This window comes from Schistocerca americana, chromosome X (assembly GCF_021461395.2).
Source record: "Schistocerca americana isolate TAMUIC-IGC-003095 chromosome X, iqSchAmer2.1, whole genome shotgun sequence".
Taxonomy (NCBI): domain Eukaryota; kingdom Metazoa; phylum Arthropoda; class Insecta; order Orthoptera; family Acrididae; genus Schistocerca; species Schistocerca americana.
Genome location: NC_060130.1, coordinates 567,149,624 through 567,170,812, shown reverse-complemented (window position 1 = coordinate 567,170,812; position 21,189 = coordinate 567,149,624). Strand labels below are relative to the sequence as shown.

The 21,189-nt window shown below is 39.4% G+C and overlaps 1 pseudogene; it reads right to left on the bottom strand.

Annotated features, from left to right (window-relative positions):
- Positions 1 to 20,294: 20,294 nt before the first annotated feature.
- LOC124556173 lies at positions 20,295 to 20,900 on the bottom strand (annotated as a pseudogene).
- Positions 20,901 to 21,189: the final 289 nt, after the last annotated feature.

Here is a 21,189-nt window from a genome sequence, read left to right as displayed (position 1 = left end):
AATTCGGAGGTGGTGGTGTTGTGGTGTGGTCGTGTTTTCCATGGAGTGGGATTGCATCCATCTGTTGTTTTGCGCCGGCCGATGTGGCCGTGCGGTTAAAGGCGCTGCAGTCTGGAACCGCAAGACCGCTACGGTCGCAGGTTCGAATCATGCCTCGGGCATGGATGTTTGTGATGTCCTTAGGTTAGTTAGGTTTAACTAGTTCTAAGTTCTAGGGGACTAATGACCTCAGCAGTTGAGTCCCATAGTGCTCAGAGCCATTTGAACCATTTTGTTGTTTTGCGTGCCACAATCATAGTACAGGCCAACTATGATATTTTAAGAAAATACTTGCGTCCCAGTGTTGAAGAGCAAGTGGTGGATTGCGACTGCATCTTTCAATACGATCAAGCCCCTGTTCACAAAGCACGGCCTGTGGCGGAGTGGTTACACGACAATAACATCCCTGTAATTGACTGACCTGCACGGAGGGCTGACCTGAATCCTATAGAACACCTTTGGGATGTTTTGAAACACCGACTTAGTGCCAGTCCTTACCAAGAGACATCGATTCCTCTCCTCAGTGTAGCAGTTCGTGAAGAATGGGCTGCCATTCCCCAAGAGCCCTTCCAGCACCTGACTGAACGTATGAGTGCGAGAGTGGAGGCTGTGATAGAGGTAAGAGTGGGCCAACACCTTACTGAATTCCAGCGCTACTGATGGAGGGCGCCACGAACCTATAAGTCATTTTCAGCCAAGTTTCTAGATACTTTTGATCACATAGTTTACATCCCAGAGCCTCCGCCACTTAGCAGAGGTACCCCACTCTGAAATTGCAAAGGAAAGACTAGCAACACCGACAGGGCAAGACACGCACAGAGAGATCACGTAAGAACTTCTGTAACAGACCACGTGAGATGGGCGATGAAGAGTAAACGAGCAGGTTGGATGTGGATCGGGCTGGACCAATAAGCCCTGACAGCTGCAGCCAGGACTGGGCAGAGGAGGCAACAGAGTCTTCTGCCAACCCTCAGTGGGTCGATAAGGTTAAGTGACACTCCCTCAAAGAGAGTGTTAAAACGTATAACTAAGTCAGCCGCTGAGGCGAAACTACGATGCTACACTACAGCGTGCAGAAAAATCAGATCTTTTAATGTGCATATTTCTTTCTCAAAATCGACTGAGAAACGCTAAGAACTAAAAAATCACGCAGGACCAAAATTGGGAGCCTTTTTTTTACGAGTAAAGTAAAGCTTTTAAGGAGAATACAATTCATAAAACGATGTGGCCTAGACTTATACACAGCCAAGAGTTTGTACACCTTAAAAACAGGGATTTCTCCCTTTTTCGCCCTGCTGGCCTGGCGAGAGGTGTGAACGCAGCTTTACTGCCGACGGCAAGAGAAAAGTTGCTATGACTATTTCTGGTTTCTGTGTTCCGGGCGTGGAAGCGCTAATGGGCAGTAGCACCAATGTAATTGGTTATTAGGAGTTGGGGTAACGTCACAGTTTCCCTCAAGCCCTGGAGACGAAGCCAGAGAGTCGCTCTTGTACTCAGGCTAGCAGCGGGAGGCAACAGGTGGCACGCCGGCCACTGCTCTCTGCGCGCTATCTGTTTCCACCCACTGCTACTAACCTACCCTATCGACCCAGCAGAAGCGGCCCGTACGCCACCCCCTTCAGCTTTCTGTTTTCCTGTGTGTGAGTGCAATTTTCGAGATTCCGGTTTCACGTTGGAGGTCATGTTTTGACATCTACTACAGTTGGATAAACATAGATTCTTGGTGAATCTGCCCATTTAACAGATATGAAACCATTCTGGATACGCGGATATCAGACGGGAATGTTGAAAACTTAGTCCTTAGTAAATTCTGAATAACATGGAATATACGTACAGTGTTTACGAAGAAATAAATTTAGCCGCGAAGCTGCAAGCAACATCTAGTCACAAAGCTACTTAATATATATAGCAAAGTGCTCACGCAACAGCCAAGCGGAGGAAACGAATATTACCGAAGCGATCGTCAATATCATATGCATGAATCAACGCTTACTGTCTCTGGATCTACGTATGAAAGGTATCTTCCACAAGTCAGTGCTGTACAAACAAGAACTCTCCCTTTTGTCTCAGTATTCTCGTTTCCTGTCGAAGTAGAAAAAAAATCTGCAAGTAGCGCGTCTTCGCTACCACCCGCGAACGTTTGTATAAAATAAGTTTCAGCACGTAAGCAGCCACTGCATCGTCGCCGACCTGTTTTGTTATTAAGGTCAGTCTTGTGAAACATTGTGTTTGTAATGTAGTAAGCAACACATCAAATGATGCCCATTGAGAAGGAACTATAGCTTCGACTTAGCAGTCGTGTAAGCGTTCGATACTTATCCACCAGTGTAACAGAATTCGGCGGAGAAATACCATGCGAACTTTAAAAACAAAACAAAGAGTTGTTGAAGTTCTCAAGTTGTTTAAGAAGATAGGTTCACCCAGACAAAATTACGAGAAAAGCAGACCCCTCTACAAGGAACAACCAGTGAATTATGGAATGTTGATAAGCATTTTAAGACTTGAGATCTAGCGTGTTATAATATCTACAATTCCATGGTCGCAAAATTGGACAGTGTATGATGATATTTTACAGGTGTCTGACAGCTCATATATTTTCTAAACGAAAAAAAAATGTGAAAAATGCAATTGGCCAAGGATGCACCTATGTCAGGGGCTCACACAATGGAAAAGAATGTACAATCCCTAAGTATAAACAAGCATCACATTATAAAAAAGTAACGTCTTTTTAGTGACGCTTCAATGTTTTATCAACGGAAATGAAAACTAGAGGTAGAGTTAGTGACTTGTTTTCACTGTTCTAAACGTCATACCTCCTGAAATTCATATACTTTAAAGAATGGCAACGAACCCACAGTTTCTTCCGTAATGCGCAGATCAACGCTTGCCCACAGCAGGCTTCACAAGATTGCAGGCAACCCGCGTTACGGTAGAAACTGTGGCACCGTTTGCGTTATTTGAAATAAGTATTCCAGAACGTATAAATAAGATTTAGAGCAGTGAAACCAAGTCTTCCATCACTAATTGTACCTCTGGTTTTCATTTCGGTAATAATGTGCGATTTAAACAAAACAAAAAAAAACGTAACTTTGTTTTGAATATGGTATTTATTTACATTTACCGGTTGTGCATTACTGGCAACAGTGTGAGCACATGACATACGCGCATCCGTGACCTGTTGCATTTTGCACGTTTCATTTCATTTAGGACATATATGATTTGACACAGTTAGGTGGGACACCCTGTATGTATTGTGAGTCACGTAAGACGTAAAGCTGCATTTGTTTCGTTAACGGTTCCAGATATCGAAAAGAGGTTTTCGAAAGATAGTACGCAATGGGGCACGAACTTTGGTATGTGATAAAGAGCCTTATCTCTTGTATCGATCCAGATATCGAGGAAAGTACAGTTATTTAAATAAGAGTGATATACTACTGTTAATGGCATTCGGAAGCGCTTGAAAAGACGAGTACAGAGCTGTAATGTATTTCTTTGTTTATTTCAATTCATTGGATTTTGGGGCGTGCGTATTCAGCCTTGTCAGTAATGGAAAGCAATACGGTAGTATATTGGAGACTAATTCGTTAGTTACGACGATATAAACGTAAGAATAACAAAAGACCCTGTGCCCGGGCGGAGAGAATCCCAGACCCAGCCGGAAATTGAACCCTGGCCACTTCGGTTAGCAAAAATGCTTATTAATTTTGAGGCTGAAACGCAAGAGAATCCGGGAAATACTCTAAAATATAAAGGCACGTCGGCCGGAATTGGTGTTGCGTTGTACACACGTTCAAGCCTGGCTACATCGTTGTTTCAGGCCTTTCGACCGTTTACTTGTTTGCATTTGAGAAATTGCAGGAACTGGTTCTTCCATCTGCAGGTCTATTCTGCTTCAGCATTCCTTGTATACAGACATGTACACCAATGAGATGAAGTTAGACATGCTACTTTTGTAAGGCGAATGTCAAAGAAATGCTGTCGGAATAATCCCACGGTATAGGCATGACTATCCTGATAGTTGCTGTCCGTCGGGCCAGGCACGTGCATTAATTATTGGTTCTCTAGCGCGAACAGGTAGCTTCAACATCAAATAGACAACAATGAGTGCAATTGACGGAGCACATGAAGAAGCTGTTCTATTTTAAACGCTTATAATTTCTCATGGTAACACGAGACGTACAGTAAGTAAAGTGGGGTTAGCCAGACGAGTCTCATTCGTATCTTGCATCATCAACTAAATTCTCCTTTAGTATCTGTCACTGTCAGTAACTCTGAAGACGTGACTTGGAACGTGATAAAGAATTTTATCGGTTTGCTCTCTTCGTCGGGGACACGGCTCTACGTATTTTCCAACATGGTGCTCCATATCGACGAAGCAACGTTTACAAACATTGGTAATGTCAATTTCGGTAAAATATTCGATAGGCAGCAGCTGGATTCATGAGATACGACACCAATGACCGTGGGGCTCAAATGTGTGTTGTGTCATCATAGTAAATTCCATTGTGTGACCTTACTTCATCTCAGTGGTGCTAAATGAAAATATGTATGCACACTTTCTTACGAACTTTCTACCCGCTCTTCTAGAAGAGGTACCACTAGATAAGTGAGAGTGCATGTGGTTCTAACACGACGGCTGCCCAATTTGCTCGTCGTGTGATGGAGCTCAAGTACTAAATGAAAATTTTCCTAACCTTTGGACAGGATGGAATACTGCTCAACAACGGCTGGCAAGGTCATCTGATTTGATTTCTTTATTTCTTTGTATGGGGGAAACTGAAAGACGCAGTATATCATGAGGGTCCAACTACGTCAGACTACATTCGCAGTCAACTGGCATAGCATGCAACGGCATATCATAGAGAGAAATTACACCTTGACTATGCAATATCACTGTAATTGTCTTTTTCACATGCACGGAGTGGAGTTATGGAAAGTACACCGTTCCATAAAGAAACTTAACTACTTCAGTGTCTCGATCGATACAAGATTTACAATTCTTCCCCCCACAATTAAGTACGTGCCCCTTAGCGTAATATGAATTGCCGAAAGCCTAGTTTCGATATCTGGATAATCACAAAATTCACTGGGTTTTACGTCTTACGTGACTCACCTTGTTATACAGAGCAAACTTTAATAAAGCAGACAAACTGCAGGGACGGCTTCCTAACTGAAAATGGAGGGAAAATGTTCCTGTAAACATGTGTCCAGAAATGGACGTGCAACGACAGCAAGTCTTCCTGAAACACATCACAGAGCTTCATCCCATGGACGTCGCAAAGGTGCTCATAGTGGCCTTCATGGGGTTGCAGATGATCGAGATACTAGCGGTTCTTATGCAGGATACACACAATCGCATCTTGGCAGGCCACTTGCCTAGTCGTTGTACTAGGGTTCGCGTTAATCACACATCCTACAACACCCAGGGAACACACGGCACGAGGTCAGAGGAACTAACGTTCATCAGCGTCATCTATTTGTTACCATATATATATATATATATAATGGTCGAGAGGCAGCACGGCTATACCAAAACATGTATGCTCACGGACACCAACCACATCACACAACATTTCAAACCCTTTTAGAACGTTTTACGGTAAACGCAACGGCCTGACGGACTAACTTAAGAATTTTTCATATATATATATATATATATATATATATATATATATATATATATATATATATGGTCACAAACAGTTTGAAAAACTTGTAACGGTGCTGCAGGGTAGGTTGTGACGAGAAATAATTGTAAAAAAAAAAAAAATCTTAAGTTAGTCCGTCAGGCCGTTGCGTTTACCGTAAAACGTTCTAAAAGGGTTTGAAATGTTGTGTGATGTGGTTGGTGTCCGTGAGCGTACATGTTTTGGTATAGCCGTGCTGCCTCTCGACATTTCCATCTGCATGACCGTACATAAACACCATCCTGGCTTGTTCCCGATATGAATAACAGGTAGGTATTCATGTCAGGAACAAGGAAACATGGTGTACGGCCAAGCAAAAGGGAATGGTCGAGATGCAGCACGGCTATACCAAAAACAGTATCCTCACAGACACCAACCAAATCACACAACATTTCAAACCAATTTAGAACGTTTTACAGTAAACGCAACGGTCTGACAGGCTAAATTCAGAATTTTTTTCTTTAAAATTATTTCCGAGCACAACTTACCCTGCAGCACCGTTACAAATTTTTCACACTTTTTCTGACCAGGACATGAAACTGGCCGCTGGAACACCAACATAATGGGGGCTACCGTTTGTCACTTCACCGAGAAGTTCAGCGAGCGACTCATAGTAGAAAAAGCTACACAAGAGACTTGAAAGAAAAAAGAGAAGGAAAATAAAAAACCAATTCCAGCTGACGAGTGAAAACTCTATTAACAAATATCACTGTTTCAAATAGCTTACTATAAACTACTGATTTTGCCCATTATATACGGCACTGATTGATTCTGCCCATCACTAATGTTACGATGTATAATATAAAGCAGTGTTCGCACGGAAGCACTTAGACAATCGTTTTTCTCTCGCTTTGTTTGCGAGTGGAACTGGAGAAGAAATGACTGGTAGTGGTACAAGATACCCTCCGGCTCGCATCAGATTCTGACTTTGGGGTATGTATGTATGTGCAGATATAGATAGAGGTAAATGGGGTAACATTGAGTAGTTTCTGGAATTCCATGGAGAATACGTCCACGAATACTTCACTTGTAGGGTGCAACTGGACCTCAACGTTGGTAAAGATACCCTCATAAAGATTACGCAGGCCAACGATGGAAAAACGTTTTGGCTGAAAATACCTTATTCTTACGTTTTTTATGGTGGGAAATTCAAATACGATACTTAAAAAACTGTATCACCCACCATTTATTTACATGAACCAGATAATGATGAATTACATTATAATACAGAACGTCTAGAGCCCAGAGTGTTAACTCAGACAGAGGTTAACGATTTGCTTCGGGATCTGGCATTAACATAATAAAAAGGTGAATTGCTAGGCTCTAGATTAAAAGAAAAGAACTTATTGGTAGTTGGAACCAGTATATACATGTATTGAAAGATAGAGCAGCAATTTTCCAAGTTTTTTCAACACGAAGGTGAATTAGCGTACTGCTGAGACATTTCCAGTCTAATGAATGAGTTTGGTATTGAATAAAAAAAAGAAGACTGGAGGCTGTTTACTGACCGGCTGCGACATTGTCGCGAATAAAACAATGACACTTATACAGAATAAATTTCTTTTAATTTACGTCTATGGTCACAAACTTTTTGTCCACAGATTACCGGTTTCAGTCTATAATGACCATCTCCAGATCCGCAGCAAAAAATATGGGAAAAACATAAGTACACTCGCAGATTGTCTACAGCTTAAAAACAATAAATAGACAAGTACTACTGACATATTTATGCATGTGTGAGCTTTAAGTATGAAGACTCATAACTGTTTTATAAAAACTGTGTCCTAAGGTACTACAGCCATAGTTGTATCCTCAAATGTAAAATGCAAATACGTTTATACATATTTGTCGATGCTGGTGCTGATTTTGCTTTTAACAGATCTGAAGATGGTCATTATAGACCGAAACCGGTAATCTGTGAACAAAAAGTTTGTGGCCATAGACGTAAAATAAAGGAAATTTATGCTGTTCATCGATTAATCAAAAACTAGTTTAAAGGTTCGTTTATTACACAATGGTAGCATGTATTCATCTATACCTGCTGGACATTCTGTACACATAAAAGAAAGCTATAAAAACCTAGAAATACTGCTAAATAAAATAGGCTATTCTGTTCGTGGCTGGATAATATGCGGCGATCTAAAAGTAACATCTATGCTCCTTGGTCAGGAAGGTGGCTTTACCAAATTTCCGTGTTTCTTCTGCGAATGGGGCAGTAGGGCAAGGGATCCACACTGCGGCAGAAAGAACTGACTTGTGAGAGAGTATCTAAAACCTGCTGAGAGAAACATTCTTCGCAAAAACCTTGTAGATCCAAAAAACTTCTACATATAAGTGTAGGCTTAATGAAAGAGTTTGTAGAGGCTTTGTCTAGAAAGGGATCATGTTTTAAGTATCTCTCCCAAAAGTTTTCACCCCTTTCAGAAGCTAAACTAGGAAAAGGCGTCTTTGTCGGACCTGAAATTAGAAAATTGATGTTAGATGTTAACGCTGAATCCACAATGATCTCAAATGAGAAAGAAGCATGGGTATCATTCAAGCAAATTGTTACAAATTTCTTTGGACATGAAAAAGATCCACAATATGTTTCTATAATAGCTACAATGTTAAAGATGTTTAAAACTTTAGGATGTTTAATGAGCCTCAAACTTCACTTTTTGAACAGTCAACTTGATTACTTCCCGGGAAATATGGGAAATGTTAATGAGGAGCAAGGAGAGCGTTTTCACCAGGACATGAAACTGGCCACTGGAACACCAACATAATGGGGGCTACCGTTTGTCACTTCACCGAGAATTTCAGCGAGCGACTCATAGTAGAAAAAGCTACACAAGAGACTTGAAAGAAAAAAGAGAAGGAAAATAAAAAACCAATTCCAGCTGACGAGTGAAAACTCTATTAACAAATATCACTGTTTCAAATAGCTTACTGTAAATACAAACCATGCTCATGTTGTAACAAAGCGTTTCATTAATTTCCCCCTTTACTTTATGACATAGGGTTTTTTTGCTATATATTAAAAAGCATATTGCTCGAAAACTATGAGTGATATTCAAAAAAAATTTTTCGTCGGCCTGTGTTATTCAAAATATGGGTGTGAACTCTTATGGGACTTAACTGCTAAGGTCATCAGTCCCTCTTGTGTTATTCACCTAAGGTAGAAGTCCACAGACTTGCTATTACTACTGGCCGCCAACCCTTCACTGACTAGATGAGGATTGAAGAAAGAGAAAGAAAGAGAGAGAAAAAAGAGCACACGAACCACTCGAAACGAAACGATATCATTCCCTGCAGGCCCATGTGCAACTCGTTGCAACGTACACTGTTGCGCAAGCTGCAACATAACGCTCCATGAAACTGACACAGCTCAAAAGACTCAAAACAGTTTCCGGGAGGGAATGGAAGAATAGATTAAATGGTGGCTCTCATGCTACCCGACGTCTATGCTCCTCTGATTTAGAGAAGCTGGTGATATTGGTGACGGAGCTTAGTAGTGAAAGGAAACATGACGAAGCAGAATTCAGCTACAGTTTTCTTTTCATGAGAAGTGGATTTACACGCTGTAAAAAACTGCTAGAAATCTGGCAATGAAACAGATTTTCCGCCCTTCGAGTGAAAACCCGACGGTGCTGTATATTGCTCTACATGCGAAGAGCTTGTGAGCCTGTCGGTGAGAGCAACACTGTACAGGTTACATCTGAAGCAATAGCAAGTTATTTATTTATGTAGACAGAATTATTTATGATCAAAGATAGTGTATATTACTTTCTTCTCCCACCGACAAATGCTTATGGAATAGGTCATAGACAGATTGATAGAATACTGAACCTCGAGTAGACTTAAAATACATTTTCCTTCTTCCATTTTTCTTAAACTGGCTATTGACCATCTTCTGCCCAAGAACGAAACATTACGTCTGTTACAAATAATTAATTAGCCAAATTATTTAATGAATTAATTATGAATAGAGAAAGATGGGGATAAATGACACAGCCGGGCGCCGCATTACCAGGATTGCAGGACGACTGGGGAGGTCCGCTTTACAGCAACAGCTGGCATCAGGCAGCGGTGTTGCTACCTCCTGCGCGTCGCTACCACCCTGGTACCACCACCGCCGATTGAGACGTTGTCTTCACCCTTGAGGACATCAGAGACGCGAATGACGACTCTGGCTGCAGATACCCTCTGCAAATGATGAATCTTACACATGAACGAACGTCGCACTGTGCATAGAAACAACACCAGTTTCATATAGGAAGCGGCTACTCAGATATCACATTACTTGTAGGATTGTAGTCCAGAATGATAAATAAAACCACTCTGGGCTCTTACGTGAGCTGTTAGTGTAGTACTGTGAGAGGAGAGTATTTACAGAGGAGTAAGGACGTCTTTGTAAGTAAGAAAGGGAAAATGTCAGTATTGTGTTAGATAACAGAGTGTCGAAAGCTGGCGCATGAAAGAAGTGAACAACGGAAAATTCTAAAGCATCAAGTGGAATGTAAAGTGAACAGTCATTCATGTCTTCTGTAGTTTTGATTCAGAATCCACAATAAGGGGTGTGAGCTAAATAACTTTACGTTTGATCTGCCTCTTCCGCGCCATATCTTCAAAATGCTTCAAGCAAAAGAAAGTGGAGAAGGCCACCCCAATCACGCTATGTTAGTAGGGGAAATTTTTAATAAATGATTTATAGACTAGGAGGCGAGTGTGCTTCTGGAAGGCGGCAGGACTGATTAAACGTTTTATCATAAACAGAAAAATAGAGTATATAGAGAAATGAGTCATGTAGGCGTTGTGTTGTAACTAGTGACAAACAGATGCAAAATGATAAAGGAGAGAATCACGGTCACGGTACTGACAGTACTTTTATAACGTGAATGGCAACGGTCAGAAAATGAATGTTAAGAAACAAAATACAATATTTCTGCTTAGCAAATAGCTAGCACCCAAAATCAGGCATTCAGCTCTGAGGCAGAATATGGAGAGGATTAACGGCAAGACTTAGGGAGGACTGTGCAACATCTTGTACACATGTAGTTGCTTACCAAAGGTGAGAAGAAGGGGAAGGGCCTAATGTGGTTTAACAGCCGGGTATAGTATAGGCAGTTTTATTGCGAAGTTTAACAAAGCCTGTTTAATTAACTACACTTGAGCGCAATTTTTGTTATCAGCAATAGTACGAACGATGAGTATTTACAGATAACAGAGTGTCGAAAGCTGCATCAAGACAGAGATGAACAACAGAGAAACCTGCCATTAAGAGATTCCAGCAGCCTCATGGCCTGCACTGCATGAGTGTGAAGAATGCGCTGTGTCGTTTAGCGAAGTACGCTAAGCGCTAAATAGAGTTGAGGCTACATTTGTTTGTTGGCAAATGAAAGACGTTCTGAAAACCATTACTACAGTTATTATTAACTTTAAAAAAAGACATTGTGTGTCGACTATCGGCCAAGAGCAAATACATACCCACTTCAGTCACAGTTAGTAATAACTGACAGGACGTCATCTAGCGAAACCTATTTTTTGGATTTAGGCCCTCTGCTGTTCACAAACTATGTAGGAATTTAAGAGACAATCTGAGCAGATCTCTTACACAACTGCAGACATTTGCAGTTGTTGCCGTCGGTTAACGTCTTGTAAAGTCATCATAAGATCATAACTAGTTGCAATATGATTCAGACAAGCTGTATGCATAGCGTGAAAACTGTAAATTGCCCATAAACAATAAAAAAGTGATGTCTTTCACTTTAGTAGCAAAATAAGTCTGCTCAATTTCGGTTACTCGATAAATAACACATGTTTAAAGGTTGTAAATGCAACTAAATACCTACGGATTACAGCTCTAAACAACCTAAATTGTAAGATCACGTAGTAAACATTGTGGGAAGGCAAACCGAAGATGCGATTTACTGGCAGTATACTTGGACGACGAAGTAATCTAAAAGAGTCTGCTTACACCACGCATTCTGTCCACCTATGGAGTATTGCTGTGCGGTACCGGATCCTTACCACGTAGGACTGACTTAAAATATCGAAACAATTCGAAGAAGGGTATATCTTGTTGTAATATCGCTAAATAGGGGGAGTGAGAGGGTCACGAATATGATCAGCGAGTTGAGGTGACAAGCATTAAAACAAGCCGATTTTCATTGTAGCCAAAAGTTTTCCACAAACTTTTAGTCACCAACTTTCTCCTCAGAATTCCGAAATATTTTAACTCACTTACCGGAGGAGAAATGACCATCGTTATAAAATAAGAGAAATCAGACCTCGCACCAAGAGATATAGTTATTCAATTTTTGCATGTGGTATTTGAATCTGGATCGGTAGAGAAACAGTCTGAAAGTGGTTTTATGAACTCTGTACCTGACACTTAAATCTGAATGTAGAAAAATCATGTGGTATTGGTATATAGTTAGAAACAAAATCATTTTTGAATTGGAATTTAATGTGGGCATTGGACAGAGCAGTCCCAGTTTGGTCTAGTCTGATGTTCATCTCACCGATATGTGTTAACAAGGACAGTAAAACGGGAAACAAATAAACACATTCTGACGACTATGGGCGCTCCATGAAACATGTGATGATCAGTGTTTGTTTGTTCTTCCACCAGCTACACGTTGCGGATACGAAATTACAAATATCTGCCGAAACACCTGAGAAAATGCACATGACAGCTTTCATGGGAGACATCTGGTATAAATTAAAATATGTGCAAGCACTAAATTGAAACAATCGTTGTTTTCTAAAAACATAAATATTTTAACAGAAATATCTCGACCTTCTTTTCCAAGTTGTGAATGCCTTATACTTCCAGAAAATAATTATTTTAAGCTAAATGAAAAATGGGAAAGACTCAAATAATGAAAGTGACCTGTGGAGACGCATCCACAATGTTATTAGGAAGAACTGATTGAGTAGACGCACACTAATGTTAAAACAGCGGTTCTACGTCATCTTATATCCTGTAGATGAACTAAGAGAGGCAGGACAACTTTAAATAACTAGACTACTACCCTTTAAAAGCTGGGCACGATACGGCAGCTGTTCATTGACATTCTCTTAGTTCAAGCACATCGCGCATGAACTATAGATACTTACTGTTAATCTGAAAGTATCGTTTTCAAGGGATGTGTAGTGGCTCATTGCTTCTATTTGAAACTGTTACTAAAACACAACTGTGTCAGGAGGAAAGTGCAAATTAATTATTCTTTCTTCAGTGATACTGAAACCTGTAGTCTTCTTGAATGCCTTATTGCTTATGACAGATAAAAATAATAAATTTGTTTTGAGGGATTTAATTCCACCTGCAGCTATCGTTTCTTATTCTTGTTTATTCGTTGTACTATTGTACCTCAGGTGTAGTTATTCATGTACTGTTTGTAAGTGAACTACTGAATTACTCGAAAAACTCCGTTCATAGCAGTTACACGAAATATTTTCTTATAAAGATGTTTTGGGGCTGCATTATTTTTACTAATTACTATTCAGTCAGACACATAAAGCAAGGAAACGAGATCGATGTGACGGCAGTTATCCCATTGCACCCAGAAGAGCAGAACAGTGAGGAGCCCCGCCGGTAGGCTTGCCACCTCCTGCGCCTAGCTGTTGCCCTGTGCACCTGGTCACTAATTCAGCAATAGGCCTCGAAAAATAATTGTGGGAATTAACTTGCTTACTGTGTTGAATTATGTGACGAAGTTGCAAGCTTTTAATGTCTGCACCAGGCAAGGGAGTGCAGGCAACCCAAATACTGATAAATAGCTAGGAAAACAACCCCAAATATATAGTCATTAATGCACTTCTTTTCTGAATGAAGCAGTACAGTAGTAACAGGAGACACTTATGTTATTAAGCAACATACTATGACACTGGAGCTATAGATAATGTTACTTACTTGCCCAGTGAAATATTCTGTGTCATAATGAATTCCGATGGAAACGAACAATACAGCACATACGGCAAACTCATTTACTGAATATCAGGGTTTAAAAAGATATTCCCATGACAGCATTTTTTCATTGGTCAGCAGTATCTGCAGAGCGAAAATCAGTTAAATTTTCATATTCAATTATCCTGTAGTTTTAATGGAATTCTGTAAACAGTATTCGAGACTCGAAAGTTGCAAATATTTCATGGAAGTTGCTTTCACACTGTGGGACTTGAACTGCGAAAGTGACAAAGCTAGAACACATTTACTCGAAGTAGTTTTTGGTAAAATCAAGAAGTGGGGCGGTTTTGAGTGTGTAATATTGTTTAGAGTCAGCATAGCATATCTTGGACTTATTTTGGTTTATATTAAGTGACTAGCTATCAAAGTATTTTTTATGATGTTGTTATTCAATTTCTTATTCATCATTATGGAAGTGTATCAGAAAAATATATGCCAAAATATGATAAAATATTTACACAAGCAAAGATACATACTGAGTAACTGGAGCCTAACAATGCTCAATGATTTACGTGAACTATTGTCAAAACACATGAGGAACACAGGATGTGAGTTGAGTTCATTTACAATCAAATGTACAGTCGATCACGCGCACAAGATGAGTATAATACTAAGAGGACTCGTCTGACATAAATGTTCCAAGGCATCAGTCATTCCCCAGGTAAAAAGATTTGTATGCTTGAAAATACCGAATTTAAAACCAAGCAATGTTATAAGAAATTCAGTACAAGTTATTATAAAATTTGATCTTAAGATATAGTACAATTACATGAAAACATAGTTTTGTTAATACAACGTACTTTCCTGTGATATATATTCATATATAACCACAGACAGTGCTATGAAACTAAGTTCCATCCACCTGATACACAAGACTGAAGTAAGTACATATACTAACTTAATTATGTGTAAAGGACTTTTGAACATCAGTCTCAGTACCTTCGCTATGATGCACATAGTTAATATAGAACGTATGAATTGCTTATATAGATAACCACATTATTTTTTACATTTATGATGCAAAGGTTCATCATTCGACACTATACCTCATCTAATCGAGATATAAATATGAACACTGAAGCAGTTCTCATTGTAATATTAACTGATATCTTTGTTTTGGGAATGAAACAAAAGTGACTGGAACTGTTCACGATCTGCCCTCAGAGAGAGAAAGCCACAACATTAAATGAAGAACAGATAATTTAGACGAAATCATGTATGATTTACAATCATTATCAAATCCCGGCACACAACAATGCTATAATTGTAACGTAGAATATGCAAACAATACTAATTGGTGTGGGATAACAGGTAACGCAAAATATCACACCATTAACTATACAATATTACGCTACATACAATCGAGCGAGGTGGCGTAGAGGTTAGCACACTAGAGTCGCATTCGAGAGGACGACTGTTCAATCACGCATCCGGCCATCCTGAATTAGATTTGACGTGATTTCCCTAAATCGCTTCAGGCAATTGCCGGGATGCTCCCTTTTAAAGGATACGGCCTAATTCCATTCACATCCTTCCTTAATCGGATTTGACCGATGATCTTCCTGTTTGGTTCCTTCCCCCAAATCAACCAACCAACCAGAACTTAGAGGAGAACTCATGAGTCATAAGTGAGAATGAAACAACTGTGAATGATTATTTTCTTAAAGCTGTGTCGATTAGCATTGAGTCAATCACTCATAGGTTTTCTTACGGATCTGCACGGATCCAGGTATTGTACAAGACATGTGCGGAGCATTACTGAAGCAAGTTCACCGAATATGACAAACTATTGTAAGGAGGGAGGAACAGTTTGTTAAAATATGTGATGAGCAGCCACTCGGGAAAGAAACGACAATCTTTGCGATTGGCTTTGTTGAACCATACAGCTAACACAAAATCATACATACAGAGAAATAACGACATAAACAGTTTGTTCAAAAAGGTATAAAAATCATTTTACAATCTCCATAGAGGTACTTTTAGCTATGAAATATCGATACACCAACTATAGATATACGTTCTATATCTATAGCTAAGTAACATTGTCACTTTCACTACAGACAAAATAGAATATAAGCACGAGAACTTAATAGAGACTGCTAAGGGTACACCTGGAAGTTAGAGGGTTTATGCAGTTACAGGAAGGAACACCAAATTTCAGATACACACATTTCTATCTCCTATGACAAAGATGATCCACACACTTAAGCACTCTTAAATTTGATAATTTTTTTGAATAAACAGATTTGTTGTGCTTCCAAGAAACTTCAGGGAAACAGGAGGTCGTTTATATCTCCTGCCTTCTGATAGCCGCAGAATGTGTTACCACTGAGCCTATCGGAAGTAAGTGGTAACAATTTGAACTATAGGTAGTTTTCAACTTAGTATTCGCCTATTGAAACACGGAAGGAGTTTCATATTATTAGTAGGACGACAGTGTACTATCCATGTCCAAAGCATACTTATAGGCGCCTGTCGTCTGCTCATGCTTCCTCGGTCAGTTTCCGCATCTATAACATGAAATATGAAGTTGGCAGACTAACGTTCATGACAGGACCAAAAACACAGGCTTCCTTTGCCACCTAGTTGCCCTTATCATTGTAAACAAAAGCTACCCCAGCTGGGGACTGTAGAAAGTGAATTATCATACCCCTTCGTTTATTTAGCAATGATTCTCGTAGGATAACCAGTATTTGAATATTAATTTTACTGTTCCAAGAAGGGTTTTAGTGAGTTGCATTACGCTCTTTGAGTCTGAAACAAATCACTAAATTATGTAACGCTGTTTGACACACAGATTTGAGAAGCTCTCGAATAGTTTTTGTCGTAAAAATTTAACCATAATGGGGTACACGAAATTGCTTGGAATATTTCAGTTAGGAAAAACAATGGTTATCTTACTGCTGAAGTCTCTCCATATGTTGAGCTATGAGTATACACATGAACAAAATGGGTCCCATATCAATTAATTTAAGCACTTCAACTTGAAATGATTGTGCCAAACCAATTTTTAATGAAATTTTAATAGTGAATATCGAGTTTTCAAACTATTATTTGATAGGAATTCCAGATGGGTTTACTTTGCTTTCTGTCTCAGTCCAACGGTCAATGACACAGACTGAGCCTCCTGCTGTCCACAGTACAGGACAAAGATTTCCGCTATTCGGTTCAGGCCCTATGAGTGGAAGATCGTCTTTCATTTATCGTGGGAGTCTGATTAATTTACTACTGCGCTACTCATTCCCTCATTGGCCCTGCAGACTGCTGCTGAAAATTGCCTTGAAGAAGACAACGCATGGCCGGTATGTAATGTTGGCTGCATAGCTTTAGGCGAAATTTTCACCAGGCCGTCATATTTGGCGGGACACACTATTGTTCTAGGTACCTTTATGTGCTCCCTATGTGCTCAGAACTAACAAAGAACGACGTAACGCGATCGATGGGTATACTAGAGAGACTGCCAACGCCCTTGCGCAAAACTTAATCGGATTTTCATTGTGGTTTCCATTTCATGACCGATCGTTCTTTACTTTCCGAATAACCCTCGCATTGCATCATATCACGAAGTTTCTAATCTGTAACAAATGTCGTTTGGGGATAGAGAGATATTCCACACCATTTAATACTTAGAAGAATGCGTAGTAGATTACGTGAGCAGTGCCCGTTTCTGGTACTTCGGCATTCTCTATTGCTTTTGTGTATGACTGCCAGTACGTTTTCTAAAAAAGTTCCAGTGTGTGTTAGGAAAGAATGCCATGTCTCTTGTTAACACTTCTATCGTCAGAATAACATGGAAATACCTGATTCTAATGTGTCATACTGTATGGATCAAGTGGAAATACTGACGATTATTGGCGAGCGTGATGTGAGATCTACAACACAACAATTTTTGCGGGAAAGATACACAAGGGTAGGAGTACCGTAATTGAGGAGTATATGCTGATTATCTTATATTAGATACTCAAAGGTTTGTGTACGAATTCCTTCAACTCGTGCTGTGGGCGTTGAAATCCCCACAGAGATCTGGGACTGCTTCGCTTATCTAGCTACTCGGGGAGCAATAGCTAGATAACATAGTGAACGATACACAACTTCATATAGTTCATACTATTGTAGTCAGCACTGTGATAGGGGAATTGATCCTTATTTCAGCAAACGTAACTTCTTTCCGTAGCAGGATAGCAACTCTTCTTTTCCCGTCTGGCCTGTATTACCTAATGAGAGGAGAATCTTCTAAGTTGATATGTCCATCCAGTCTGACCCACGTTTCGGAAATGCTAGCTTTGTTTGAGTTTCTCATAGCAGGCTCTGTGAATTGACAATGGTTGACTAGCTGACAGAACATTCCATTGAGCGATCCTGAAAACAACGATTCTAAATAATGCTTATAATTCCTATCAGGAAATCATTGATGTCTAACTCAGCCCTGGTAGAGAGTGTCAGACAGTATTAACTATGAAACTCCAGGTGTAGTCTGTGAATCATGTACAGCCTCTAGTTGTTCCAGTGTCTGAGCGATGACAAAGGGGTTAATCTTCATAGGATTTCAGACACATCCTCTCGATTCGAAAGACAGCATTCAAGCTTCCACAGTCTATAATCCTCTGGAATCCACCATGTCTACTAAACTGTCGATTTACCGGTAAACACTTTGTGTGCCTGAATGTCAGGGGAAGGTGCTGAGTATCGATGGTGAAGAGAAACCAGCTTGCTCAAGAACATTCCAATGAAAAGGATGCAATGAGATATAATTCTGTATACGAAACATGTCAACTCAGATTTGTGGACAGAATATATGTCAATAGTTACTGTCAATCAGAGAGTCTCCTGTGACAGCAGCATATGATTTTCACAGAATCTGACTTCAGCATCTTTGAACGAAATGTTACAGAGTATGAAAAACTCGACTTACTTGTGCTACCAGTATAAAACAGGACAGTTTTTAACTGTAGCCAGTTGGCCTCCTAAACAATTAAATTAGTAGCTGTACAGTCAGTTGACGGGTGTCCTCTGCCACATTTACATCGTTAGCGACTACGGCATTGCCTGCTGATACGCCCGAAACTGAGGCATTTGTAAAATTGGTGGGCAGGCGTAAGATATGAATGCAACTCACACCTAGTTTCTGGGAGATAAACATATTCAAGAAGAATCTATGAATTAAAAGTCAAACAATGTGTTTGACTACTAGCAGTAGCTAAATCCCCTTCACTAATTCTTTTCTTGGAGAATGTTTTCTCGCAAACCACTTTAGCACATGATTCCATTTCTTTCCTGTTCGCCAAATTACAAAATTGCTCCTCGAATAACACTTTGCAGACGCCACACGTAAGTAGATGCGAATTCCTCAAAATTCCAAATAAATTCCAAATAAATCTGATTGTAGTAAATGTTTTGCTGAAAGTGCCCTCATTCCTTCCACTTCGATCCTGCTGTTACTGGCAGAACTAATATGAACGTTAGAACCCTGAAGTGAGGAAAAAATTACATTCATACTGAAAAGTCGTAATGTTACTTCTTGAAATATTTTTCAAAGGAAGACAAATTTTGGGTTATTCATTAGTTATTTACAATTATTAGATCTCCAATGGTATGTTACATACCAAATTAAGTACAAAATGGCATGTTTTATACACTACTGAAATCCTAAATTTTACCTAGTTAATAATATCACCTTTAGTTTCAGTACGAGCCAAGTACACTAATTTCCCAGCAGGCATGGGATGTAATCTTAATAGCACAGTTTCCCTTTCAATATGTGCAGGGCGGGACAAATAAAAGTGGCCGGGAACCAAATTTCCAGGATAACAAGAAACAAGGCAGAGGAAAGGAAAATAGTTGATTTGGTAGGAGTCTGAAGCATTTTCTGGTGAATGCAGGCACAATATCTGGTGTATGCGCACGTTTGGGAATGTTTTTGACATGTTCAAAACAGATATTGCCTTATGCCATTTTGGGACTAAGCGTTGCACGGCATTCTTTGCTGGCACTTTGACACCATTAAACTTCTCAGCAAACAACTGGCCAAACCTTTTCCACAATGGCATCCCGCTGCTCCATTGCGAGCACCTTTCACTTCGAATTGTATCCACTTGTCTGGGTCACTTTATTTAGCCCATCCCATACATAGGGGCCACTTTAATTTGGTTTATCGTGTTTTCAATAAGTAGAGCATCTCTTTCATTAGCAGCTGTGCTTGGAACACAATTATCGATATTACGTGTAAGGGACTTATCTAACTTCGTTGTCTGTCTTTACTTAACGCAACTTCCGCATAACAATGCTCTTTGACGTAATATCCGCGTAAATATTTTATTAATTATTTATGTTAATTTATGTTATTGTAATTAATTTATGAGTGTATATTCAAAAGTTGTGTGCTGTAATAAATGTAAAAGTTAATACACTGCTCTTGTAATATTGGTTCATGCATAGAGAAAATAGGTCTGTAATCATGCAAACCTTGGAGAGAAGTCCCTCCGCAACGGAACTGGGTGGGCGGGAATAGAAAAGGTGGATCAGGTGGTCGAACAGCAAGGCTCGTGTGTGGCATGAGAAAGTCGGTGGCTAGTAAGCAGTCATCTTGTAGAACGAAAGAGGTGACAATGACTGCATGATTATGTAACAGAATCCTTGAAAGTAAAGTATGGGTGAAATGGAATTTTTTCAATATCTCCATTTAGGCCTAAGGGGTTATTAGACCCTGTTTGGTGAAGAAAGAATAAATGAATTGCTGCCATTGCAGCAATAATAAATGGTAGTACAAAATGGAATGTAAAGAATCGATTTAATGTTGCGTTATCAACAGCAAACCCTCCCCACACTCATTGAACTAAATCTGTTCCTAAATATGGAATTGCTGATAGTAAATTAGTAATTACAGTCGCACCTCAAAATGATATTTGACCTCAAGGTAAAACGTATCCTATAAATGCAGTTGCTATAACTAAGAATAGAATTACTGTACCAATTATTCAGGTGTGTATGTATATGTAAGATCCGTAGTAAATTCCTTGTCCTACACGTAAATAAATACAAATAAAAAATATAGAAGCTCCATTTGCATGTAAGGTTCGAATAATTCAACCATTATTTACGACTTGGCAGATGTGAACTACACTACTAAATGCTATTTCAATATTTGATGTATAATGTATAGCTAAAAATAGTCCAGTTACAATTTGAATTACCAAACATAACCCTAGAATTCTGCTTTGGTTCATTCATCTACTCTTGTTACTGCTGGGGTTTATTTATTAATTCGTTTCAGACCAATATTAGATACTTATAATTGTGGTTGATTCTTACTTTTAATTGGTTGTATAACTATATTTATGGCTTGTTTGGGGGCTAATTTAGAATTTGATTTGAAGAAAATTATTGCTCTTTCTACTTTAAGACAACTTTTTTTAATAATAAGAATTTTGGCTATGGGTTATCCAAAACTTGCATTTTTTCATTTATTAGCTCATGCTTTGTTTAAGGCGTTATTGTTTATGTGTGCAGGTTCAA